This window comes from Protopterus annectens, chromosome 15.part0, assembly GCF_019279795.1.
Source record: "Protopterus annectens isolate FY-2018-M chromosome 15.part0, PAN1.0, whole genome shotgun sequence".
NCBI classification, from domain to species: domain Eukaryota; kingdom Metazoa; phylum Chordata; order Ceratodontiformes; family Protopteridae; genus Protopterus; species Protopterus annectens.
In genome coordinates, this window is record NC_056749.1 from 581,568,176 (window position 1) to 581,582,945 (window position 14,770).

At 39.7% G+C, this 14,770-nt stretch overlaps 1 protein-coding gene across 1 annotated transcript in view; it reads left to right on the top strand.

Moving 5' to 3' along the window:
• The window catches only part of LOC122789932 (serine protease 23-like), a 163,751-nt gene that overhangs the window by 12,273 nt on the left and 136,708 nt on the right, over nucleotides 1–14,770 (top strand). The window lies entirely within an intron of this gene.

Sequence of the window (14,770 nt, forward strand, 5' to 3'; positions counted from 1 at the left end):
ATATCAAGAATCTCCACAGTAATACCCAGATTTGTTCTGAGTTACTGCACAGCGGTACGTCCTATACTGAGCCAACATACTGACCAACAGTTTCAGTGCCAACTTTACCCCTCCCTCCCCCCAAAGGACCAATCTCAATATCAAAAGAAGGCCAGGCACCCAGCACTACTGCAGCACAGGTTAAAGCTGCATTGTCTAAGGCCAAGAATACAGCTTGCATGAGACCCGACAATATCCCTGGCTGTGTTCTTTGTGAATTAAAAAGTGAACTGGCACCACATCTGTGTGCCCTGTTCCCTGACAGCCTCACCTCAGGCTTTGTCCCTTCCAAATGGCACACTGCTACAGTCATCCCTCTCCATAAAGGAGGAGCGACTACAGATGCTGGAAATTATTGCCCCATTAACCTGATGAGTCTGATATGTAAGGCTATGGAGTGCATCATCATGGACCTAATTAACAAGGATATAGGGAATTTCCAAACTCTAGATCCCACTCAATTTGGTTTTGTGAAGAGTAGATCATGCCTGCTCAACCTGGTTGACTTCTTTGAGTCAGTCACCAGAGCTATGGATGAGGGTAAGGCAGTTCATACAGCCTACCTTGATCTAGCCAAGGCCTTTGACACCATTCCTCACTCAGGAATTATTGATAAACTCACCAAACTAGGCATCAACCCCTATAGTGTTAGGTGGGTTGCAAATTGACTCACAGATAGAACCCACTGTGTAAATGTAGCGGACTCCAAGTCAGACTGCCAACCAGTCATGAGTTGAGTCCCACAGGGATCGGTCCTGGGTCCTCTTCTGTTTGGCATCTACTTCTCAGAAGTCCAGGCCAACACGGAGGGATTCTGGCTGACCAAGTTCACAGACGACTGCAAGCTAGGAGCCATTATTAACTCCCCAAGTGATGCAGACATCCTACAGAAAGGCCTCACTGTGACCAATGACTGGTGCCAAACCATGGCCTTAAGCGCAATGCCAAAGCATGCATCATCATTCCCTTTGGAAAAAAGTTAGTTCCCACTAATTACCACATCAATGGGAGTCCACCTAACACTGAAGGAGTTATAAGAGATCTCGAGACACAGGTTGACAGCAACCTCGCCTTCGACCACCACATTGCCACTGTGGTCAGAAAGTCCTTCTATGTAGCACATCTCATTATCAAGGGTTTTGCATCCAGGAAGAAAGAGGTCATCATTTCTCTCTACTCTTCCCTCATTAGACCAATCATAGAGTATAATGTCTCATTTGCCATGTACCTCACTAGACACATGCAACAGCTGAAGAAGCCACAAAAGTACCTCATGGAGAGGATCCTAGGCTTTAAACACATGTCCTACATGGACAGACTCAAAAAACTCCAGCTATTCTCTGTCTCATATAATCTACTAAGAGGTGATCTCTGCTTGACTTACAAAGTCATGTCTGACCCAGCACTGTTAGAAATGCTACATCTAAAAAAAAAAAAAAATCCCAATCCCTCCGCACCACACGCTCCAGAGACGTCAACCTCATTACCACAATCAACAGAACATGATGGAGGGACAAGTTCATAACCCAGAGACTGCCCATGCTCTGGAATATACTTCCCATACATGTCAAGCAGAGCACCTCACTGGCCCTCTTCAGGAGAAATCTTGATGAGTGGATGGGAAATAGAAAGTTCACCCCGGGGATCACTCCAGTGGCTCTACTTGATAGAGACACTGGGAACTGATGTCAGGCAGCACAATGCCAGGGCACTTCTATGGGCTAGGCTTGTAAAGGCTCCAGGGCTATTAGCCTAGTACACACCTATGAACCTATGTTTGTAATATAGTTTGAAAATAACTTATAATATCTCAATAACCACTCATCAGAATTTTGTTCATCCAACTGTTATCTTTCAATATGAGGCTAAGCAGATTTCACTTTGTATCACTTGGTTGTTGAAATATTTAGAGAAACGTGAAAATTATGACACTGTAAATCAATAATATATAAACTTTTAATATCTGCTTAGCTACACTAGACAGATGTCAAAAGTCAGTGCAGGTGTATTGCCCATCATATAAGTTTTAAAATTAAACCTTTCAATAGCTTGTATATATCAGGAGTTTGGAATTATTAATGTAAATATGAACAGGTAACACTAGATGCTTAGAAGTGTAACTAAGATGGTCCTAGAGAAAAAACTTGGAAGCATCACTGGAGTTTAATAAGTTAATTGTACATTTTAATTTGTTTTTTAGGCATTTACTGTTGTACATTGTTTAAATTTTAAGCAATTTAGTAAAAATAAATGAAATTAAATTAACAGTATGTACAATAGGTTGGGAAATATGGACTGCATGGAGTAAGCTTTGTTAATTTGTCAACAAAATCTGTGCTGAGAATTATAAAAAAAACATCTTTTCATACATACAGTTTTATCAGACTGATATTGTGGGCTAAAACTTACAAGTGTGATGTTAGGACCCCAAAACTAATTTAGTCAATGTCTTTTAACAGTGTTTTGCCATGTAACAACGTTTCTCAAGAAACACCCTCTTCCCTCCATGCAGTTAAACTCTGGTGTTTCATATACCCCTTAAGGTGCAAATCATTACCAGAAAAAAATGACAAAATCAATCATACTTAAAAAAAATGCTTTTAAATATAAAAGCCAACTGTTTAATTGATGTAGACACCTGTACTGCAGTGACAAGTGAAAACAGGTTCACATCACAGCAGTATCAAACTGAAGAAAACAGGAAAGTGAGTAAACCAAACAAAAATCACAATCACAACGGATTAATGCTCTCACATACAACTAAGTATCTTTTGCAGTGTTACTTTTATATCCCATTTAATCATGTTATGAAATTGGGAATGTATTTATATGATGTGCTCAACACATAAAAAGTTTATTTTTTCTATCCCATTTAATCATGTCATGAAATTGGGAATGTATTTATATGATGTGCTCAACACATAAAAAGTTTATTGTTTCTATCATTGAACAAGGTACATTAGATTCAAGGGGAGGGGGACTTTAAAAATTTCTTAGGGCAAAGGAAAACCTATTGGCAGATCAAATTAGAAGCAGATAAGAAGCCTGACCCGAATGAAGTGATTAACGTTAAATGTTTTTTGAAGCACAGAAAATTGTGGTTGAATAAATGAACAAATATTTTTACCTTGTATATTCCTTTTAACAGGATAGTTTTGTTAATTATTTGTATAAGCAATTATTTTTAATTATATGATTGTATGAGTTAATTGGGAATTGTATAAAAGCACAGCAGTAGTTGTATTTTTTGTATTATGTTCTAAGGAAGTCTGAGGATGAAAGAGTGTAAATAAAAGTTTGTATGCTAAGTTTGCACACTCATCTTTTCCAATATTCCTTGTGCCATTGGATCCAATACTTTTGTTTGAAGTATTAACACAAATTAATCTCTTTAAATAGGGAAGTGGTGGGGGGAGGTGTGGGCATGAGTAATCATGATACCACTCTCTCCAGTTTAGTGTTAGCTCCATTCTTGGTTTGCACATAGCTCTCTTTGGAACCACCCCTTGTAGTCCTTTCAAGTTAAGGTTTCTGCTAGAAACTACATTATTTATCTCTAGTGCTTTCCATTAAGCACATCATCTATCACCTTTATTTACCACACTCTTGCCCTACCTCTCACATTGACCAGGATTCAAACACAGGTTCAACCACAAGCAGTAAGGCTGCGACAAAAACAGGCTTTGACATAATTATGGAAACCATCAATTTGGTGTCACACTAACCGTAATAAGGGAAAAACTTCATAGTCAGCTAATCTGCATGTCTCTGGATCACTCAATGATTTCAACAAGCACTAATAGACCCTTTTCTGCTGCCATTGTGGTAATCACAACTGGCAGCCAGTGCAATGAGTTAACACAGACACCCACCGCTCATTCCACCACACACATAAATACAAATACATTATCATACTTATCTGTTCCTATGTTTACAAAATGTCCCTGAGTGATTTGTCATTGTCCCTTATAAACTACAACTTATTCCAGCCATTCGGTAATGCCAGAGTTTCATTCTTCATATTGTTCAGTAAATGCATTAGGATGCAAGACCTGTTGCTCTATTAACTTTTTAAGTGGATCAGAATAATATTTAGAAAGGGTCCCTGGTGTGTCTAGTGTATCACTCAGCTTTGTCCAGAAGTCTTAACATTGCTCTCATATGTTACAGACCAGTACACATCAATAATACCAGACATTAGCTTTTTAAACTTAATGTGCAATTCACACTGAAGGGGCTTTATTATTCAACAGATTCCTTGGTGTCTATTATCATCCCCCCACACACATATACACACACATACACACACACACACACACACACACACACACACACACACACACACACACACACACACACACACACATATGTTTTTCATGCATTAAAACCTGTTGTTCTTGTGACAGCCCCTCTTTACCCTGGGCCAGTAATCAAGGAGCCTCAATCCTCACCACTGACACTGGTGAGAGACCATCCCTAAGGACAGGACAGGAATGGATTTAAACAGTATTTCAAATGCAGCTCTCTGCATCCAACACAATTTCACCCAAAAGAACACAGGGAACATGCTCTACTGGGACTGGATCCTTTCTCTCTCTCTAGATCCCAAACAAGATCCACTTTGGAGCACTGTGTCCCAGTTCCAATTAATTGGCACACACATACTTAAATATCTGATTTTTCAGACACACACACACACACACACACACACACACACACACACACACACACACACACACACACACACACAAACACAGGAAAGGCTGACACAGATTCACCAGCTCTGTCCTCTCTCTCCAAATGATAGGGTAGATTGCTGCTACCAGCCAAATACTGTAAGGCTCTTACAAAGGGATACCCAATTATACTGTGCCAAATTAATACTGATAAAAATGATAGAGTGTGACAGAAGCAGTAAGGGTTTTTGGAGTGGCCACGGTGACACTGAAATAAACACAGGTATTCTCAAGACATTAAAAACATTTACTAAAAGACCAGCCACAATGAAAAGGTATAAAAATATTCAATAATGGATAATAAAAATAGAAAACAGGTAAATACTTCATGTTTAGTTATATTAAATATCAGAGTTTTCAGTCACAAAAAATATAAAATAACACAGTTGGACAGAATCGCACATGCATAAAAAAAAAATAATACTAAACTAATCTCACTGTACTTTTCCTAACTGAAATAAAGAGAAACTGACCCTAGTTAACTCATTTAATATTGCAAAGCAAGATGTACTGCTGAGATGCTTACTTCCACAAGGCAAAATGAGATATTCCACACACACTAAACTGTGTAATCAACTACTGAACTACTGTTACTGAACTGACATAGATCTTTTATATCAGATTCCAAAGAAAAACAAAAGCAAACTGCTGCTGCCAGAGTTCCTTCCTTCAGCTGATTATAGAACTACATCACATCTAGTCACCTGACCTTGGCACAGTTCACATTCAAAACTCTTGTTAAGATTCTGTTGCAGCATTTTAACATAAGATACTTTTACAAATATATTTTTAATACAAGCATCTGTACAAATTAATGTGACAGTCAAATAAACTTTGGCCAGTCATGCTGGCATATGCCACACATGCACTATCTCACTTCTCCTGATACAACTGGCAATACCTCATAATGTCACATCTTTCCCTCTCCTTTGAAGACTCAAGCTAGTTTTTCAAACATTGCTTGAGAGAAAGGGCTTGTCTGGGAACACTTCAGCATATACCCTGTCTTGTGAATACATTTGCATTGGCATTGCTGTAATCTGGACTGGCTAATTCAGGGGTCCTCCCAAAACCCCATTTAAGCTTTTAGAATACCTGCTCACAGGCTGGGGTCCACACTAACTTATGTGGCCTGTTTTTCCTTGTCAGGTCTGTAATGGGAGCAGCTATTGTACCATAATTGAAAATGGACTTTATATAGTACTTTGCTGTCCCCAAGAATGCCTTCACTTGCTTTTTGGTAACAGGGGTAGGCCACGCCTGAATAGCTCGTACTTTGGCAGGTTCTGGCCTGATCTTACCACTCCCCACTCTATGCCCCAAGTAAGAGACATCTGCCATACCCATCTGATACATACTGGGCATAATGGACATCCCTGCCTTTACAGTCTGCCCAGGACCTTCCTGACATGCTGAGGTTTCATTATGTTAACATAGTACAATTTGTGCCCCTGCTTCCTGACAAGCAGGTTTACTATATAATTAATGTCACTGGCCTTACTTACCACTTCAAAGGGTCTCTCCCAAGCTGCCTGCAGCTTATTGTGTCTAACAGGAGTGAGTTCCATAACTTGCTGTCCCACAGCATACTCTCAGGCTCGAGCCTTCCTGCCATACCAAACTTTTTCCTGCTGTTGGGCTGCTGCCAGGTTCTCCTGGGCCAAACCCATGAGATCTCTAAGCCTTGTCCTGAGGTTTAGGACATATGCAACAAAAGACTCCTTGAGGGATTCACACTCTCACCCTCTTTCTCAACACAAATCAAATCTAAAGACCCCTCACCCTATGCCCATACAGTAATTCAATGGGTGAAAAAATTGTGGATTCCTGGGGTACCTCTCTGTATGCAAACAGTAGATGGGGCAAATATTTGTCCCACTTCCTCATAAACTGGTATGCAGATGCCTGTAGCATGGTCTTTAGTGTAGAGTTTAACCTCTGCACAAGACCATAAGTCTAGGGATGGTAGGGGTAGTCTTTAGGTGCTTCACCCCACAATGCTTTCACAGACAAGCCAGCAGGTCTGACATACAACTGGCACCTCTGTCAGTCAGTGTTTCTCTCGAGAAACCTACCCTGCTGAACACCTCTAACAAAGCATTCAACACCTCCTCTGCTTTAATGGAGTACAGAGCCATCACTTCTGGATATCTAGTAGCATAATCTACTACCACCAGGATATACTTCTTCTCTGTGGAACTTGGAGTACTCATCTCGGAGGACCCACAATATCCATAGCTACCCTCTGAAATGTCTCCTCAGTCACAGATAGAGGCATCAATGGAGCTTTGACCTTGTCCCCTTTCTTGCCTACCTTTTTGCACTGCTCACAGGTCCTGCAGTACCCTTTTACATCCCTTGCAATTCCAGGCCAATAGAAGTTCTGCATAATACGTCTCTTGGTATGCTTTATGCTCCTATGACCTGCAAAAGGAATGTCATAGGCCATGGCTAGAAGCGTCAGATGGTAGGCTCTGTGCACTATCAACCGCTGTATTACCTCACTCTCTAGCCCTCTCTCTGGGGTCCATCTCTGTACAGTAACCCTTTGTTCCAGTATACAGACTCCTCTTTTTCTCGAGCATTAGGTGCCTCCTTAGCTTCCTCCCTCAAGCCTCATAAGGTAGATTCAGAAAGCTGTGCCTGTCTCAACTATACTTTTGTGACCCTTCCTAGCTCCCCTTCCAAAGGAAGCCTAGTATCTTCTAACAACAGTGCCTACCTGTTAGGCTGGGTACTACCACTCACCTCTGGCATCCTGTCCACGGGAACATTGGTACCTACCGGTAGCTGTGGTTCACTTTCAAGCTCACTGTTACAAGGTAGTTTCCTCCCTGAAATAACTACATCACCAGCCCCAGCTTCAGGCATGGGGTATGTCTGGGTACCCCCAGGCTACCAGACCTACCTGCCTGTCTCCAAGCCTGACTGTGTGTAACCGCATGCACAAAACGTACTACACTGTCAAAATTATTCCCTATTAAGACATCTGCAGGGATATCCTCAAACACACCTACCTGCTTGTTCCCTTTTCCCCCTTCCCAGTAAAGGCGAATCCTGGCCAAAGGTGTTTGGAATGGGGTACCTCCTAAAGCTCTAACTGGTGTGGACTGCCCAAGCAAGTACTTCTCTTCTTTAACCACTGCAGGCTTCACAATGTCAGAAACTGTGTCTGTCTTAGCAGTGGCCTGTCTTCCATCCACTAAGATAGGATACAAACTCCAGTAATAGTATGGCACCTCTGTTGTCTCCAGACAACTTACCATTGATGGGTAGCTATTCCCACTTACTGGCTCCCTCACCTTTTGTTCCCCACCGTGCTTCAGTGGACATTTGTATACTACATGGCCCATCTGGTTACATTTAAAAACATCTAACCATTGATCCTGGTCATGTACCTGAACTAGTGGCTTCCCCTGCTACTGGTAGACTCTGTTGGGTGATTTAGGCTGCCCACCAGGGGTTGCCTTATGTCCATGTGCAGTACTGGGTATCCCCTTCTTATGCAGTGATGCCCTGCTTACTAAGTAGAGATCCCCTTTTCTCCCCAGCTCATCTGCAGAGTTACATTCTTGGTCTGCCAACCAGATTCGCATGTCCTCAGGCAAAGTGCTAAGGGCTTGTTCCCTCACCAAAAAGTCCATCAGCATTTCAAAAGTGGTGACCTGACATCCACTCACCCACATATGGAAATAAATGCTTAACTCAGCAATATAATCACACACACTTTCATCTCCCTTGCATCTATGCTCATGAAACTTTTTTCTATAAGCTTCAGGTGTTAACGTAAAATAGTCTAGCAAACATTGGTTTACTTTTTCATAATTTAAACACTCAGTATCAAACAATTTGGAAACAGCAGTTACAGCTTTACTATGGAGTAAGGGGGTCAGGAAGCGTACCTAGAGCTCTTGGTCAACATCATACTATTTACATACCTTTTCAAATATATGAATAAAACTATCAAAATCGGTATCATCTTTAACTCATTACATCCGAGTGATGCCTCCAGGTGCATCTACAGTTAACTCCTACTGATGCCTCTAGGCATCAAATATTGCTTGTTCATTTTTGAATCAATAATTCCAAAACCATGCTATGTACAAGATTTTAAAAGATTTAATCTTAAATCTTGCAGAATGGCAAACTCAACTGCATTAATATTTGACCTCTGTCTAATGCAGGTAAAATGATATTAAGTGATGTTTTTATGATATTAATTTATATAGATACAATGTTCAAAATTTTCTAAATATCTCAACAAACAAGTAACACAGACAGAACTCCTTAGCTTCATATGATAGCTCTCAGCTAAATGAATAAAATGTTGTTGACAGTATGTATGCAACTTGAGTGGTTGTTGAGATATTGTAAGCTGTTTACAAAATATAATAAATGTAATTGTTACTGTGTTTACTGTGACTTATAAAATTCTGTTTATAACCTAGAACCTAAAGAATACTACCATTATAAAAAAAGTTTATGCGGAAGAGTTTTCCACTTATACTTCTTTCATAACCCCTATGGTTCCAGAGATATGAACATTTGTTTGAAATTTCAAGACATAATTTGATTCTGTCAAAAGGCTTAGGCTCTGCCCATTGGAAGTTACAGTGCAAACTTCCTTAGCTGCACTGGAGTGAATGAGTTAAATTGTGGAAGAAATGTACTGGCCTTTATTGCTTCTGGGATTCAGTTACTCCCTTCCCCATTATCTCCATGATCCTGTCAGAGTCAGTATCTCCTTTTCAGGCTGACACTGCTTCTCCTTTTCTTCAGCCTCCAAATGTCATAGTTCATACTTACACTGCCTCTACCTTTCTTCAGCCTCTAAACGTTTGGCCTCCAGTTCATGGTGATGCTGTTTCTCGCTCTCATCAGTCTCCAAATATAGCAATCTCTCTTCAGTCTACAATTCAAGTCTCTTTAACTACAGAAAAAATGAACTGTCTTGTTTCTGAAGGCTGCACATTCCTATGACCAGACTGGTTGTCTCCCTCGTTGCTGGACCATGCTGCAGCTGCTATTAAGGCTTAAATCATATCCTCTTTTGTCAGGTTGGCATGCACCAGTCCTCTGGCTTTGCACACCTTGGCCAATTGATTCTTTATCAGCTTGCTTCAGTCTTCTGCTGACATCTTTGCCTGTTTTCCCTGACTAAACTAACAAAAATAAATAAAACAGTTGTGACACTGAAACTCTGAATGTTTACCTTATGGCAGTTGAGAGTACACACACCTTCAATGACAACTGCTACTGAAGTCCAATTAATATCCCACTACTCTGACACCAATATGTGATGGTCCCTCTTTACCCCTGGCCAGGAATCAAGGAGCCTCAATCCTCACCATCGACACCAGTGAGAGACCATCACTAAGGACAGGACAGGACAGGAGTGGATTTACACAGTATTTCAAATGCAACTCTCTGCATCCAACACAATTTCACCCAAGAGCATACAGGGCACATGTTCCACTGGGACAGGACTCTCTGTCTCTCCAAATCCCAAACAAGACCCACCTTGGAGCACTGTGTCCCAGTTCCAAGTATCTGGCACACATACTTGAATATCTTATTTTTCACACACACACACACACACACACACACACACACACACACACACACACACACACACACACACACACACACACACACACACACACACACACACACACACACACACACACACACACACACAACCGGGAAAGACTGACACATATTCACCTGCTGTGTCATCTCTCTCCAGACCACAGAGTAGATTGCTGCCACCAGGCAAACACTGTAAGGCTCTTAACCAGTTATACTGTGTCATATTAATACTGATAAAAATGGTAGAGTGTAACAAAGCAGTAAGGCTTTCTGGAGTGGCCACAGTGATACTGAAATAAGTACAGGTACTCTCAAGATATTAAAAATATTCACTAAAAAAACAGCCACAATATAAAGGTATAAAAATATTTAATAATGGATAATAAAAATAGAAAACAGGAAAATACTTAATGTTAAGTTACAATAAAGATGAGTTTTCAGTCATAGGAAATATAAAATAACACAGTTGGATAGAATCTAACATGCAGAAAAAAGAAATAATACTAAACTAATCTCACAGTACTTTTCCTAACTGAACTACTAAAAAGAAACGAACCATAGTTAACTCATTAATATCACAAGGCAGGATGTACTGCAGAGATGCTGACTTCCACAAGGCAAGATGAGATACTCCACACACACTGAACTTTACAACCAGCTACTGAACTACTATTACTGAACTGTGGTAACTGACATAGATCTTTTATATCAGATTTCATTACAATTACAATTTCATTAGAATTACATCACATCTAGTCGCCTGACTCTGGCACAGTTCACAATCAGACTCTGTAAAGATTCTGTTGCAGCATTTTTAATATATGCAACATTTATAAATACATTTTAATACAAGCATCTGTACAAATGAATGTGACAGTCAAATGACATAAGATTATTTTCAAAACTTCAGCCAGTCATGCTGGCATATGCCACACATGCACTGTGTCACTTCTCCTGATACAGCTGGCAATACCTCACAACCTCACAGTTCTATTAACTTTTCGGGTAATTAAAAAAGTTCCCCTGGTGCGTAGTGCTCCCCCAACCTGTATTATATCTGCTTCTTATTAATCTAGAAGGAGTCGAAAGGAATAAGTGCCCCTACTCTCACTCACACACACACACACACACACACACACACACACACACACACACACACACACACACACACACACACACACAACAGAGATCAAACCCCCTCACCCATTCTCACTCATACACACACACACACACACACACACACACACACACACACACACACACGATTAAAATCACTCACAGCTCTACATACACTCACACATGACACATGCAGCCACAGAGATACACACCATAACACTTCCTATCCACTTACCTCTAATGTGATATCTCCCATTGCGAGTAATTGATTGCAAACCTTTGGCCTAACATGTCTGACAGTAAGGATTCATGCACCTGAGTGGTCCTATGAATTACTTGACTACATAAAGAATTTACAGCAGGCATTTCTGAGGGAGTGCATATGGCTAATTATCATATGCTACTCCAATGCCTCAATAGCATTTGCAGTATACCAGAAAGACAACTTCCTGTGGTGCTGCTTCTCTTTGCAGTAAAGCACTGCGCTAGGACTGCCTCTGAATCAGAAATGTCCACAGCCAGTGTTAAAAAGGGGTTACTGCTGGCAATAATGTGTTCCTAGTCATCCTGTGTATCATCCTTTCTGTTGCTTACTGACCACAGTTTATCCCCAGAGTGGTGTAATGTTTTCCCAATGCTGTCCAGTTGTTATTTCCTCTTTTTCTTTCTTCATTTTACCCCTCTTTCTTCCAGTTATCTATTCCTATATTTTGTATCACTGTTCAGTCATCCAGCTTATCTAAGCTGCCTCCATTCTTCCACTTTAGCATTGTACTTTGTTGTGTATGTGTACGTCTGTGTGTGTGTGAGTGAGTGAGTGTGTGAGTGAGTGAGTGTGTGAGTGAGTGAGTGTGTGAGTGAGTGAGTGAGTGAGTGTGTGAGTGTGTGAGTGAGTGAGTGTGTGAGTGAGTGAGTGTGTGAGTGTGTGTGTGTGTGTGTGTGTGTGTGTGTGTGTGTGTGTGTGTGTGTGTATGTGTGTATACTTGTGCACATGCATTACTGTAACTGTATCTATAAAACAGCTAACATTGAACATATGACTGTATGACTGGTGCTTCCCAAGATCACTCTTCCTTCATTTACTTAGTTATATAACTTCATACAGTACATACTTTCAGGTCCGCACTGTTTTTTGGTGTTTTTTTTCTCTCTCAGTGTTCTGCTTTATTATAGTGAATCAAAATCTATAACTGTCTGACCATAACTCAGTACAGGATACCTTGCTGCACCTAATTACATAAATGTAAATTAGTGAAGTATATTTACTGATTTATATGAGACAGAAATTTTTGTGTTATACACAGAGCGTATCATGATGTAAAATCTAGATGTGAATTTTTATGACTCTTAACACACATCCTAACATTACTGGTGTATCACTGACATATTCCTTAAAACTGAAATAATTTTGATTTTAGTCTTACTACCACATCTCGCTATTGGTCTGTTCTGTAAATAAATGTTAGCTTTAGATTAATGTGTACCTTTCCTTTTGACTGCCATTCCTGGCTTGGGAGATGTGCCCATTTGCATATCTGACTAATGATTATCATTCACTCCAGCATTACAAAAATTGTTCAAGTCCTGCCAGCCCTGAAATTTTACAATTCATCCTCCTTAACATTATTCTGCATGTATTGTGCCCACAAATTCCATTTATTTTTATGTGATTTTCTCCTTCCCTTTTATTTAGATCACACCTCCATTTCGTTTATCTCTTCTACATTTAATACTTAATTTACATTTGTTTAGATTTTGATTTTCCATTTTCTGTGTATTGCTTTTTGGCAACCAATTGTATTAAACTTAGTAAGGTGTTACTGTCTCTAGTCAATTAATTTTCTGTATGTGTCACACAATTTAATTTCAGCGAACTGCTTGCCACTTCCCTTTTAAGTTTTAATTATAGTGTTTCTCATACAAATGCATCAGGAGTTCATGGTTCATTCATTACTTGATTAGTTGTCTGCACGTGGTGACACACCATCTCCAGCTGTGGAGTTTTGCTAGTGGAGACAAACAGCTAATAGTTTTAGAAATGCATTAAATGGTTTACCAGCATTTGAGAAGAACTATCATTTTACATGCTTTCCATCTTCTAATCTATTAGCTCAGAAAAAGAAAGAAAACTTTTTCCTGCTTGTCTGAAGCACCAACCAATAATATTACTATTTTACACCTATATATATATATATATATATATATATATATATATATATATATATATATAAAAGGAAAAACCACCATCGTTTAGTGCACACACATGATCAGTACACTTTCACCTATCCCCCAGCAGCCTAAGATCACAATATTATACTGCTTATATCCAGCCTTTGTTACAGTATAAACCCCAGATACATTACAAGCAAAAAAGGTCTTTCTTGCTTCAGCATCACAAACATAAACAGCAGTCACTAAGACTCTCACACTTTACATTTAAAATACCTCTGCAAACTGTACAGAACTACTTTACAATGTAACATGCAATTTACTTCAAGACATTTATTATTTACATATTGCAAAAAAGTCTTACTTGTAGAAGCAACATCAGTCTATTCATTATCTGTCTAAACATTAAAGACAAAGTAGAATCATGTTTAACAGAGTCCACAAACTCCCTTATCCACTTTTTGCAGAACCAAAGTTCTCATGTCTGAGCTTCATCTTATGAAAATGACACATTACAGTCCTTCCATTTATGTCCTACTTACACATTATTGCCAATCTTCTTCCTCATCATCTCAACCACCCATCACTGGTCTCTGGTTCAAGTCCAAGATTCTTTTGATTTTTCTAGTCAGCTCCTGAGCCTTTTTTTCTGTCCCTCAATCATTTTCCTTTGACACAATGGAAATGGCTTACTGACATGTTCTGTCTATGGGCTGTGGCATTGTCAGAGGAATGAGAAGCTGAGTCCTCTTCAGCTTGCTGGTTCATGCTTTGCTAGTAGACCTTTTTTTGTTTCCTCCTTAGCATATTCTACAGCGAAAAGTGTCTTTGGTCCTCCAGGAAAAAATATTCTAAAAACAGCAACTTGAATCTAATATCTGCCTTTCAACATCCTCTGACTGTAGAAATTAACCTACTTCTCTTCTGCCTGGTGTGCAGTAAATAATCATTTTCCACAAACACTCAGGTGACCCCAGTTAATTCCCCTTATATCATCATTTTATCAGGTGTAGCTCTGTTAGCTATGACTGCATCTTTACTACTATTTGTATTGACTTCTTTCACATGTCCAGATTTGGAGAATTACACATGATAAATCCTACTGTGGTGTACCTATCCAG